This window comes from Perca fluviatilis, chromosome 14, assembly GCF_010015445.1.
Source record: "Perca fluviatilis chromosome 14, GENO_Pfluv_1.0, whole genome shotgun sequence".
Classification (NCBI taxonomy): Eukaryota; Metazoa; Chordata; class Actinopteri; order Perciformes; family Percidae; genus Perca; species Perca fluviatilis.
Window position 1 is genome coordinate 20,174,674 of NC_053125.1, and position 12,157 is coordinate 20,186,830.

The following is a 12,157-nucleotide window of genomic DNA, read 5'->3' on the forward strand; positions in this document are numbered from 1 at the left end:
TTCATATCTTGCTCATGCCTCCCCGCAACAATCATTCAACATGTTCTGCTGTGTCATTCTGTCTTAATTCTTTCAGAATGGAGGGCAGGATATTCTTTTTAAATCCTCAGTTTTGAGCTTCCTGTCAACAGTCCAAGTGTAATCTAACACCTCTTCTGTCTCATTTCCCTTTCTTTGTTTATCAGAATGGAATCACTGGGCGTCGGCCAGAGTTAACCCTTTTTATACATATTATTTGGCACATATAAGTAGTTGTGTTATTAAAACCAGATCACAGCATTACCAAAGTAATGTTATTTTCATTGAGCATGTCCCTAAAGACCCTGTATTCTTTTCATCAGGAACCTGGCAGCAAAGGTCATGTAATGGAGGATGTAGGGAGAGAAACTTCAAAAGAAGTAAACCTTGATGCCATTTTTGCCCCTCCACCTGAATTTCAGAGTTCTCCTCGCGATCTTCAGCCTGAAGTGAAGACTGTGGAAAATGGAGCTGAATTTTCTGAAGCATTTAAAAAGCTCTGACCTGTTTAAAGATGAAGGCGTCAATCTTTTCCAGGCTGCTAAAGGAGAGAAGTTGTCTCCAAACTCCGCTCCATTCTCTCCCTTTCAGATGCCGAAAAGCTGGTTCATGCCTTTGTCTCCTCCAGACTGGACTACTGTAACGCACTGCTCATTGGGATTCCTAGAAAGAGTCTGCAGAGGCTTCAGTACATACAAAACTCTGCAGCTAGGATCCTGATGAGAGTGCGGAAACATGAGCACATTACCCCCATTCTCCACTCACTCCACTGGCTTCCCGTCTCCACCAGGATTGAATACAAGGTTTCCCTCCTCACACATCAATGCATCCATGGACATGACCCCCCCCTACCTCAAAGAACTTATCAACCCAAAAAACACAACACGCTCCCTCCGCTCCACTCACTCAAACCTCCTCCACATACCCAGAACCAGACTCAGGACAATGGTAGATAGGGCCTTCTGTGCGGCTGTTCGAGTCTCCACGGCCAATGATGACGAACCCATCATATACTGCCACGACCAAAGAAGTAGATTTGTTTCAAACAGTTCCGACTAAAAGTGGAGAACTCTTCAACATCAGGGAAAACGAACAAGATCCCTCTACCAAAGAGGACCTTTTTGGCATGTCTTTTTGGAAGGAAAATCTGGATGTATTTTCATCTTCGTCTACAAATACAGTCGACCCATTCCCAAGCCCAATCGCAAGGGATTTATTCCAAGACCTTTCCAGCTTGGATGACCCGTTCGGTACTACTCCCTCAAGACAATACGACCCTTTCCAAGATGTTTTCCCTGAAACTCCAGACATCTTCCCACCTTTTCCCTCGAACACTAATGGCAAGGATATATTTGGGATAACCTACAGCAATACAGCCTTTAAGGCCCCATACTCTACACCTTCACTCAGTGACGTCGTTAGGCCTATTTTAGGGGGGCTGAAGCTACCCCAAAATGTCCTTAAGCCCCCCTAAATAATAATAAGAACAACAATAACAATTCGATTTATCCTCATTCATATTTAGACGCAACACATTTTATATATATATATATATATATAACTACAAAAAAATTGCCGAAAAGTTGGAAGTTAGACAGAAGTACAAAGAGTCGTTGTGCTATCAAGATGATGCACCACACCGTCTCGTTGCATTGGTGTGAACTGGCAGCTTTCAGAGCGTTGTGAGTAACTGGAGGATTCATCTTGTCTCGTCGCTACTCTTTGATGAAAATCTGAAATCGCTATGCGCCCTCCCCCCCACACATACACACAGCGATACACACGTTAATGGTGAAAGGAAGATTGATTACACGTAGTGAAACAGAGTGAAATGGTAAGTTGTTTTTAATGACGTGCTTACCTTTAGCTACGTTTTCTTAAGGTAAAGGAAAGGGGATATTTTGGTTTGCTATGGAAAACTAAAGTCTAGCTAGAGTGAACGAGCGAAATACAAGAAATGGTTAACTTTGCAAGCTAATCATTGCCAATAATATAGCCTATCTTTATAGTAGGCCTATTCTAAAACAATATCAATCCCCATAGAATGTTGTTGTCATTGAAAACTAAATGTCATAGGGTCCCTGTTAATGCTATTGTACCGGTGTATCCTTCAATTCATTGAGCAGATGATATGGATATTGGAAGATATTTCAGCAGAGAGAAAGAGAAGCAGGAGGTTGGCAGAGCAGTTGATTCTGACTGAGGTCAGTAGTGGTCTATAGGTTTAAGGATTGTTTTGTTTTCTTCTAACAATAAGCATTTGTTGGCAGGTCCTAGTACTATGCATAGCCTAAACTAAATTATTTGATTATATTTATTATATATGCTAGCTATATTCTAACCAATTTAACTTTCTGCATTCATTCGCTGTGATAAATTAAATAAATATGTAGATGTTGCCTAAATGTAGGCTAGGCTAAACATGAGCACATGCCCACTGATACACATCTGAAAATAAAATGAAAGCAATCCTACATACAGTACATACAGTATATACAGTAATCATTACTCCAAATCTTTTATTCCTTCCGCCATCAGGTTATTGTATTTAGACAGTATAGACACTTTAAATAGGATCCGTATTAATATCTTACATGATAAAAGTATGCAGTGATCCCTATTTTTTTCTTTTCCTTGTACTGCTATTTGTCATATTTGTTTAACTTACCAACTTATTAGCTGTCTGGCCTCTGTTTGTCTGTTTTTTGGCATTTTGGATGTTGTTTCATGTGACCAATTTGCATTTCGAAGTCATGAAATTAGCATCAGGGTTTTGTTTTATCTTAAAGACAGAAGTATCAGAGTAGAAATGGAAGAAGAGGATATGTCTGTCACTTTTTACTTGTTAATATATTGGTTTCTTGACATAAGTGTAGCTCTAATACAGTAACGAAAGATGTGAGTGCAATGATTTTGCAAACGCAAGTTACAGATACCCTGGGGGCTAAGCCCCCACTGTCTTTCAATCCTGGTGACGTCCCTGCCTTTACTCAACAGCCAGTCAGAAATGAAGTTGGACATGCTTTCGTCACCAGATCTCTCCAAGGCAACGCCATCAGAATCTCATGCAGCCATCCAACCAAATTCTTCCGACAGGCCACATTATATTTTGTTGACAAATCCTCAGGGAACCAAGTCTGATATTGTTCATCCAAGTCCCTTCAGTCGGGCCAGGAATATGTCCATGTCAACCAGACAATCTCCAGCTGACATGACTCATGTATGTAACAGGTGTCATTTGATATTTGGACAGCCATAAAATCCATATTAAAAGTTAACACATTGTGCATTGTTGAGGGTCCCACTGTACTGCAGGATGCATCTCGCTGACTAGCTCAAAGACATATTCTGATTTACACGACATAATGTTTTTATATCTCTGCTTTAACTTTTTGCAACTGCAACTGCTCTGCTTTTAATTGCTGTCTTTGCCTCTTTTGGACTGTGTTTAGGTTGAACCTGAAGCAACTGTACCAAAAGTTGCTCCCAAACCAGCCTTCAGACCACTCCCAAAACCAGTTATTCAACACAAAACAACTCCGGTACACATGCTGTTTAGATTTGACTTAATCAGCTGCCCTAATTTGCTTGGCTAACAAAGTTTTCTCAGATATTGGTCCAAATATCGATGAGGAACAATGTAAAAGGTCATACATAGGTAGTTTGAGGATGCAACATCATCTTTCTGTGGGCATGTTTCAAATATCTCTTTTTTTTTTTACAGGAAAGTAAACCGATTGAATCTGAGAAATATCTCATCTTTGAGGACATCCTGTTTATTGGACAGGTGAGTTTTAAGTTAACGTGATTTTCAATATTAATTACTAAATGTTTAGCAGCTATTAACACATTTATTAGGGGAAAAAGCCAGTAAGTAAGCCAATAAGCATTCTTACTGCCAAAATTAAGAAATAAATTCATCAAAAAGCTTACCACTGCCCTACGACATGTAGCTATTGGACTGACCGTACTTCAAAAAGGATTCAATCTGATCTCCATTTTTAAGCATGCGAGCTGTGTGCCCACATTTTGATGCAGCGTTGCATCTGATTTATTTTTCTTTGATAAGCAGTATCATTTTTATGAGTCAGTTGGAGGTTGCCTGTTTCTTTCACATGCTGTCCAGTGCTCCTTTCCCAAACCTGTTTGATGATGTAGAGATGGATGATGAAGACAGTGATAAGAAAGTCAGTGGAGGGCCTCAGATTTGAGCTTTGAACAGACTGGGTAGGCCTGCTTGGGAGATATTAATGATGGTTGTGATGATAATAATCTATTTTTAAGTCACTCCCCTCTGGCCCATCACATCCATCCTTTTAAACGCTAACAACTGCTGCTTTTAATAAGGCAAACACAAATCTTGATATTAGGATGATTTGTGCTATAGGGTGTTAATGCAAAATGTGACGTCACACCAGGATGCCGCCATGTTGTAGGCACTTTTGTTGCTGTCCAAAGTGCTGACATGTGGAATGTAAATTCTCCTCCCAGACTTCAATTGAAACTCAACAGTCGGGCATGGGAATGTCTACCAAATAAGGGATAATGCGTGGAGCCCAGGAAATAAAATTGCCAAATAAGGAAAAGGAGTGGTACTTGTGGAGAGTTGAGCAGGGCTTTGTGATTGTAAATGCTTGTCCATTTTGTCTTTTTTCTTTTTGTCTCTTAACTTTTACTTTGATCATATTTTTCCCCCTCTATGTTTTGAGATTTCTTTTAAATCTCTGTGAAGTGTTAGTTTACTGTCCCGATGTGCTCACAAGTTAGTTAACAGTGTGATAGTTCTTGTGTAACTTTTATAGCATTAGCGCTGATAAGGGAGAAAATGTAACAATAATAAAAGATTAAAGGTAAAGAGAGTGCAATCAATCTTAATTGTGTGGCTAATTTCTCTGTGTAACACAATGAACATCGTTAAAACTTAAATATTAATAAAAGCTTAAGAGGAATATCCTGTTTCCTGTCTTGCTTTCTCAAAAGGGGTTGATGTGAAGAAAACATTGTATGTTGTAAATTGTGTTGCTTTTGTTGCTAATAAAGACATCCAAATTACCCCACAGTATTTATATTAAAAGGATTGACACAAAAAATTGTCAAGTTGGAGGAACAAAAGCCCTCTTTGTATTGGTTTCAGACAGTTTCAATTTTATCTTCTGGTCACTAGTGGCAGCACTGAGCGCAGTGCTACTGAGCAGCAGAAGAGCGAGAAAGAAATTACACGCCATCTTGGATGTTTGGTTGTAATCAAGTACCACATGTAAAAAACACCTTTTGAAGTAAAATAATAAAAAAATATATATATATATATATATATATATATATATATATATATATATATATATATTACCCCTGACAGTTTTGTGTTTTTGCCATTCGTCCACACAGTGAGGACCTCCATCTTGAAACAGGTGGGTTCACTTGGTAAGCAGAACGAGACCTTAAGGCTAGCCTGTACTTTGATTCAATTCAATTTTATTGTCATTGCACATGTCACATGTAAATAGCAACGAAATGTAGATGGCGTCTAACCAGAAGTTCAACTTAACCTTGTTATGGGCATGGATGCATGAGTAGTACTGTAGCCTACAGACCGGGATTACTTTTACCATCCCCCCCTCCTCCCCACCACCACCACTACTACGACACTATAATACCAAAGAATACAAGATAAATGCTACTGTTTAATCCACAAACTTTCATTTTGCCCCTCAATTTCCTCAATTTAACTCAGACAAAAATGTAATTAGCCGTGTTCTTTTTAAAATATCCTGGTGGCTCATAGCATCTTTAAGTCCACCATGCTCTCACAAAGCTTTCTCAAATGAGATTTAAACATTTAAACATGTATTGTACACACACACACACACTGTTTTTTTTCCCTTTGGATGAGACCTTTAATTCCACCTGTGTTTAAAAAAACTTCTTTTAAATTTTTGTTTAATCTTGACTAAATCCCTTTTGCCAAACGTATATGTACATACACCAAACACTCGTAAACCAGTTATTTTACTTTCCTAAAATGAACATTGTGACAAATACTGTATTCTAATATGAATGCATCTCATAAAATGTTATGATAGTGTGCTAAACAAATGACTGCCATAAGCCTACATGACTGCAGTCTCCAATGCAGGGAAACCTCAGTACCACATTATACCACATTGATTATTATTATTACTACATCTGTAAATACTGTTAGGTAATATGTATTTCAAATGAACAGTCAACCACCAGGTGATGATAGCTTGATTTTTATTATACAGAATCAAAATGCCTTTAAATTGGAATACAAATAAAATTGGAATAAAAATATGCATAGCTCTCCAAAAATATAAACTTTCAGTGAATATAAAAGCAATTACTTCAATGATCCTCTTAATGTCAATCAACAATAACTTTGTAAATACAAATTTAACTCAGTGTTTTTCAGGTGTATGTTTCAAAAGGTAAAATATAACATACAATATCAGTGTGTAACCTTGTAATGTAGTATCAGTATCACAACATTACTTTATCATTGTCCTTTGAATGAATATAAAGGATAAGGACAGCAAAACGGAGCAAAAATGCTTTAAAATTGAAAGTACCATAAAAAATATAAGACTTAACATTGTTGAAACTATACCATGTCAAATGCACGATAACAATGCACTTAACATCTTATCAAAAATGCATGCTTTTGCAGGCTTAGTCCTTGCCGCAGCAGGTTCGATTCCGACCTGCGGCCCTTTGCTGCATGTCATCCCCCCCCCCTCTCTCCCCTTTCCTGTCTTCAGCTGTTCTGTCAATAAAGGCCTAGAAATGGCCCAAAAATAATAATAAAAAAATATGCATGCTTTTTCTTCCTCTGACTTTAATATTTTGGTTTTGTTTTTTCAGTTAGGATCATGTGGCTTTCTAAAGGATGAGGAATTTCCCAAAAACTTGTACTGATGAAAAAAAAAAAAAGACGTACATCAAGATTTGCAGCTAGCTGTTTCTTAGTTCCTAGCAGTTTGTGGCTAACATGATTTGCTTACAACGCCATTGTCTAATCTGTAACTTGCTTGATTCTTTTGTTCAAGTTCTCAAAGTCTGCCATCTAAACAGAGCTCAACGTTTGGGCCTAATTATCTTTGACAAAAAGCCACCCAGAGAGAATAGTGTGTCTAAGGTGTAGACATGAGTCAGGCCCAGAGATTCAAGACACCTCAGTTCATTGATAATGTCACAGGAGGGATGAGTGATGAGCTGGAGCAACTTCAGAGGGTCTCTGGAGCGGATTGTAGTCAGTGATTCTGTCGAAAGGACTGCCAAGGGCAGGAAATTGACTACTGGAACCAGGAAGTAGACTAGACTCTCCTCCACTTTTACATTCCCACCTAAGTCTCTAGCCCTGTCTACCTTCTTCATGGCCTCAGTAATGTTTCCTTTGAAACACAGCAACACTTCCTGTCTGGCTGTCATGTGCCTGTCAAATCTGGTGACTGAATCGCTGTGGAGGTCTCTGACTTGTGTGGAGTATCTACGAGTGACCTCATTTTGTTCACAGTAGAGCTCAACAGACTTGAGTGCATTCAGCAAATCTTCCCGAGCTTGATCGATGCAGTTTAGATCCTGATGTCTGTCTTGCTGGGTTAAAGATGCAAAAGCACGGTTGTAATATGCAATCGCTGCCCAACAGTGGTCCTCCTGTATGGCCTTAGTGTACATCTCGATACTCTCTGCAAGACGTCCCTTTTTACGCCGCTCATTGCCAAATGCAGTGTAGTGGTGCAGGTTTGATGAAGGTGATTGTCTCTTGCTGAGTTTGAACCTTGCTGTTTTCAGGTCTTGGGTTAGTTTGTTTTTTAAGTCCATGATAGAATCATTCTCACTGAAGTTTGTGAGTAGCCACATACCCCAGAATTCATTCAGCGCAGACAAATCAGAATCTGCTGGCTTGCTGTTACTGCTTTTGTACACTTCATCTAGTGTATTAAGATACTGACTGAAGAGCTCTTCCTTCTTCTTTATGTTTGGGATGTCACACCTTAAGTAACTAGATAGTCGTTCAGCCACTAAGTCATCTCTGACCTTTTTAACTATCACAAAACAATGTGACAGGGTGTTAGTCATATTCTCCAATAAACATTCACAAGACAATTTGAATAGTTCTGACAGATGGCTGAAGCAGATAATGAGTTGAGCAGACCCGGGAGATCCTTGTCTAGCAGTACGGCCAAATGCCTGGGCCTCCACACGAGCATTCTCAGGCAGGAAAGTCTGAACAACGAACAAACCTCCAGCTGTATTTACGTCGTCAGAAACTGTCCCACGACCTGCAAGATTTGTTGCTATGATGACTTCTCCAGCCTTAAGTGTTTGAAGCACTTTGGAATTGTCCATGTTGTTGCTTACGTAAAGCTTTTTATTTTTTTTTGGCACTTTATATAGAGCATGGTAGAGATCCTTCGCTCGTTTGATGGTCTCACAGATGACCAACACAGCTCTTTGAGCCCTATATGGAGTAGGGTTGGTTTTTGTAGTGACAACATTGCAGAATTTCTCAATCCATTCTTTTTCATCACCTACAATCACTCCTTCAACCTCAAACAGCTTTCTGCGTTTGAATGAAGGTATCCGACAGGTCTTGATACCTTCATAGATTTTCTGCAACGTCTCAGTCTCTGTTTGTTGTCCAAGAGTCCCAGAGATTCCAAAGATCTGATTCCCATACTTAAGAAACAAACCAACATTGGACATATAGTTTGTGATGGCTGTCATGTCGCTCAGCTTGCACCCATGTTTCATTTCAAGAAACTGATGTAGTCCATCTGTCCATGTCCTGAAGTTTTCAACAACACCCGTGGAGCTGTAGTCAACAGGCACTACCCCATGTCTCTCGATGATATATTCATGATCCATTGTTATTGTTTGTGCTTTAAATGCATTTTCAATCCAAACCTTTAGTTTGGAATTGACTAGATTTGAAAGGAAGCCTGGGACATTGCAGGTTATTCTATCTTTGCTAAGCTGACAAGGTGTAAACTGCAGAGCGTGTTTTATTTCTGCTTCTGCAGCCTTCAGCATACTCTCTGCATCAGAATACACATACTGACATAGGCCTCCATTAATTAAAAGCAGTGGAACGCTCTGTCTTTCAGCCATTTTGTTTTCTGGTCCCTTGTTCAGTTCCAATATTGATCCATCATTATTTATGCAGTGCAGAGCAAACTGGCAAGATGGTAATCTCCTCTCTACTGTCTCAAAGAACTTTGCCAACTGGTCAGCAGTAACACTTGCAGTTTTTTCAGTTAAAAGGCTCAGGTTCCTTCTCAGGTCATTGACTGAACCTTCTGCCAGTAAACCTGTGTCCTCGGCCATTTGTAGGATGGTGAACTCATCAACATCTTTGCCGTTTGTTATGTTTTCGAGCACAACTTGATAAAAGGGGTATTTTCGCCCCAAAGCTGTCTCTGTGCCAATCTTACTGTATTGATTTACAGTGGACCATATGAATGCCAAGAGTGGATTGAGATGTTGCAAAGCAGGCATATCACTACTTATATAGACAAAGTGATGACCCTTATCTAGCATCAAAGAATCCACTTCATCCACAATTGCACACTGGAATCTTACTTCCCCAAATATGTCCATCCTTTGAAAGCTCTGTTGTAGCCAGTCTCCAGCAAACTTGTCAGCAGTACCATAAACAACTTGACACTTATAGCACTCTTTTAACTTGTCTGTTTCATGCTTGTTGGTGTTGCAGTCTACACTGATTTTCAAAGCGTCATAAAAGTTTTGCCAATCTTTTAAATCTCTCTCTGCAAGAACTGATGAACTAGTGAAGATGTCTACCTTTTCTCCTCTCATCGCTCGAAAAGCTGCAAACATTGCCACGATACATGACTTCCCCTCTCCAGTGCCAACCTCAATTAACTGCCCTGTTTCGGAAAGAGCCATAATACACCAGCTCACCATCTGTGTCAGGCGTGGTCTGAAGTGAGTTTTTTCCGCTGCCTGACAGAGCCTCAGCAAGTCTTTTTTCAATCCACTCTGCTGTGATCCATTATTGTGTGACGTAAGATCTTTATCGACTGATGATACAATGTCTCTCACGTCATTTAAAAGCTTTTCATCAATTTGGTTTAACTTTTGGTCGCGGATTTCATCAAGAATTGTTTTCAGTTTCTTTTCTTCATCATAAGCTAAACATTTCTTGAGGGCTTCATCTGTTACAGTCCTGTCTCGGACCAGCTCAATAAGTGTCTTTCCGTGTTGACATCTCCAACTGGGAGTGATGTAATGAATCTCTATACAGTGCAACATGTTCAACATCCATGAGAGGAGATGTGATCTGTCAGTTGTTGTTGACTCAAATCGCTTCAGAAGAGCATCAAACAAGTCAGTGGCAACCGCCGGGCTCCATTTGATATTTGTAACCAGTCCTTGCAGCTTGTTGAGAACTTGTTTTGGAGACAACAAACTGTGACTAAGGAGTATAGTTCTGACTCTGTTAACAAATTCTTCGACTCTGCTATCCGTGTCAGATTCAGACATTTTGTGAACAAATTAAAATCTGGTCAAAACAGAAAAAAAGGGATTTGGGATAAAATTAGGATATTGAGATTCTTTCTCTAAAACATTACACAATTTACACATACTGGTTAATTGCTGCAATATTGATAATAATGTCTTTACTTGCTACAGCATTAAAAATTAAATATTGGCGTGTATCAATGTGTTATTCAAATATTGTCTGCAGCACATATTTGTACAAATTTATATTCAACAGGTTTCACTCACCATTTATAAATAGCTGTTTATATTATCTATGCTGCCCAGTAACTATCAAATATATATAATATGCATCAGAACAGATATTATAACTATTCATTGTATTATTTACCGTAAATGTTTTTGTTATTAATGCATGTAATGTATTGTGGTAGTAGCCCAATACTCACCTGTTAAGAAGATGATAAAGATGAGAAGCGATGTGTGTCTTTAAGACATCTGAGATTATCTGCAGTCAGAGCATTTGGATTCTTTCTTTTATATCCTTTGTTTTTGTTTCTTTTTCGCCAACCTTGCCCGGGTACTGCCCCGAGGGAATTTCCTGCCATCCTTTTGAGTTATGTGTTGGACTTATTGTAAACTAAGTTACTTACAGAACGTGCATGTGGCAAGCTCAAGAGCAGCTTCCCCCCAAAAAAACTAATTGCTTCTTCAATTTCCCTTAATGTCCCTTAAGTCATTTTTACACAGGTGCGACAACATTATTTCTGGTCTTTATGGGAAACGCTGTACCTTAGGTAGGTATCAATACATAAATCCCAAGTCAAGATAACAAAAACGCATGTGTTTGTAGATACAATGTTATCTCTTAGTCCAAACGCAAGGTGCAGTATCTGCCAGTTATGTCAAGTAGCCTATATAATATATGCTTATATGTTTTTTGGGTAAAAACATCTCCCTAAAAGAAATGTAAAATCAAAGCTTTGCAACCTAAAACTGGGCCAGGCTAAAACTTTTAACTTCACCTTTGTAGGGTGGGACTGATACACATGACAGATAGAAATAGAAATGCCATGCGAATGGATGTTTTAGCTAACGTCTTTGTTGTCCGCAGACAGAATTCCCCTACATTCAACATGGTTTTTCTTTCATTTTCTTGACAATACCATGACTTCTTGGAAGCATATCATGTGTGCTCAAGTGACGGTGACCTGTGACACCTAAAACATTCTGACAACAGATCACCATAAACTTGATATTTATTTACATGTCAATGCTTTTAAACAAATTTTGGATCAGCCTTGTTTTACACGGGCTATAGCGTAGTATATAATACAAGTCAACATTCCTCTATTATTTTAATTTAGCTTTCCTTTATTCCTTTAGTATTCAAATTGATAAAATAGTATGTATACAATTATACATATAGTTTATTAGTTAAAGGTCCCTGGTGTTTATTGAAAGTCTAGAGTATCATTATACTTTACAAAGCAACAACTTTAAGAATTCAGAATATCATTTTGAGTTTGAGCGTTGAATTACATTGTATTAACTGTTTTAATCAGGTATTGTATCCTGTTATTGTAATAGATTGTGTTATAATCAAAACTTCTACTTATCCAGAAACAAAAGCAGATGCTCATAATAGAGTCGTGAT

The 12,157-nt window shown here is 38.6% G+C and overlaps 1 long non-coding RNA gene across 1 annotated transcript; it reads left to right on the top strand.

Annotated features, from left to right (window-relative positions):
• The first annotated feature begins 3,020 nt into the window (after window positions 1-3,020).
• Window positions 3,021-3,796, top strand: LOC120573322. Its single transcript, XR_005641686.1, has 3 exons — window positions 3,021-3,238; window positions 3,471-3,560; window positions 3,743-3,796. It is a non-coding gene; the product is annotated as an uncharacterized LOC120573322 (long non-coding RNA).
• Window positions 3,797-12,157: the final 8,361 nt, after the last annotated feature.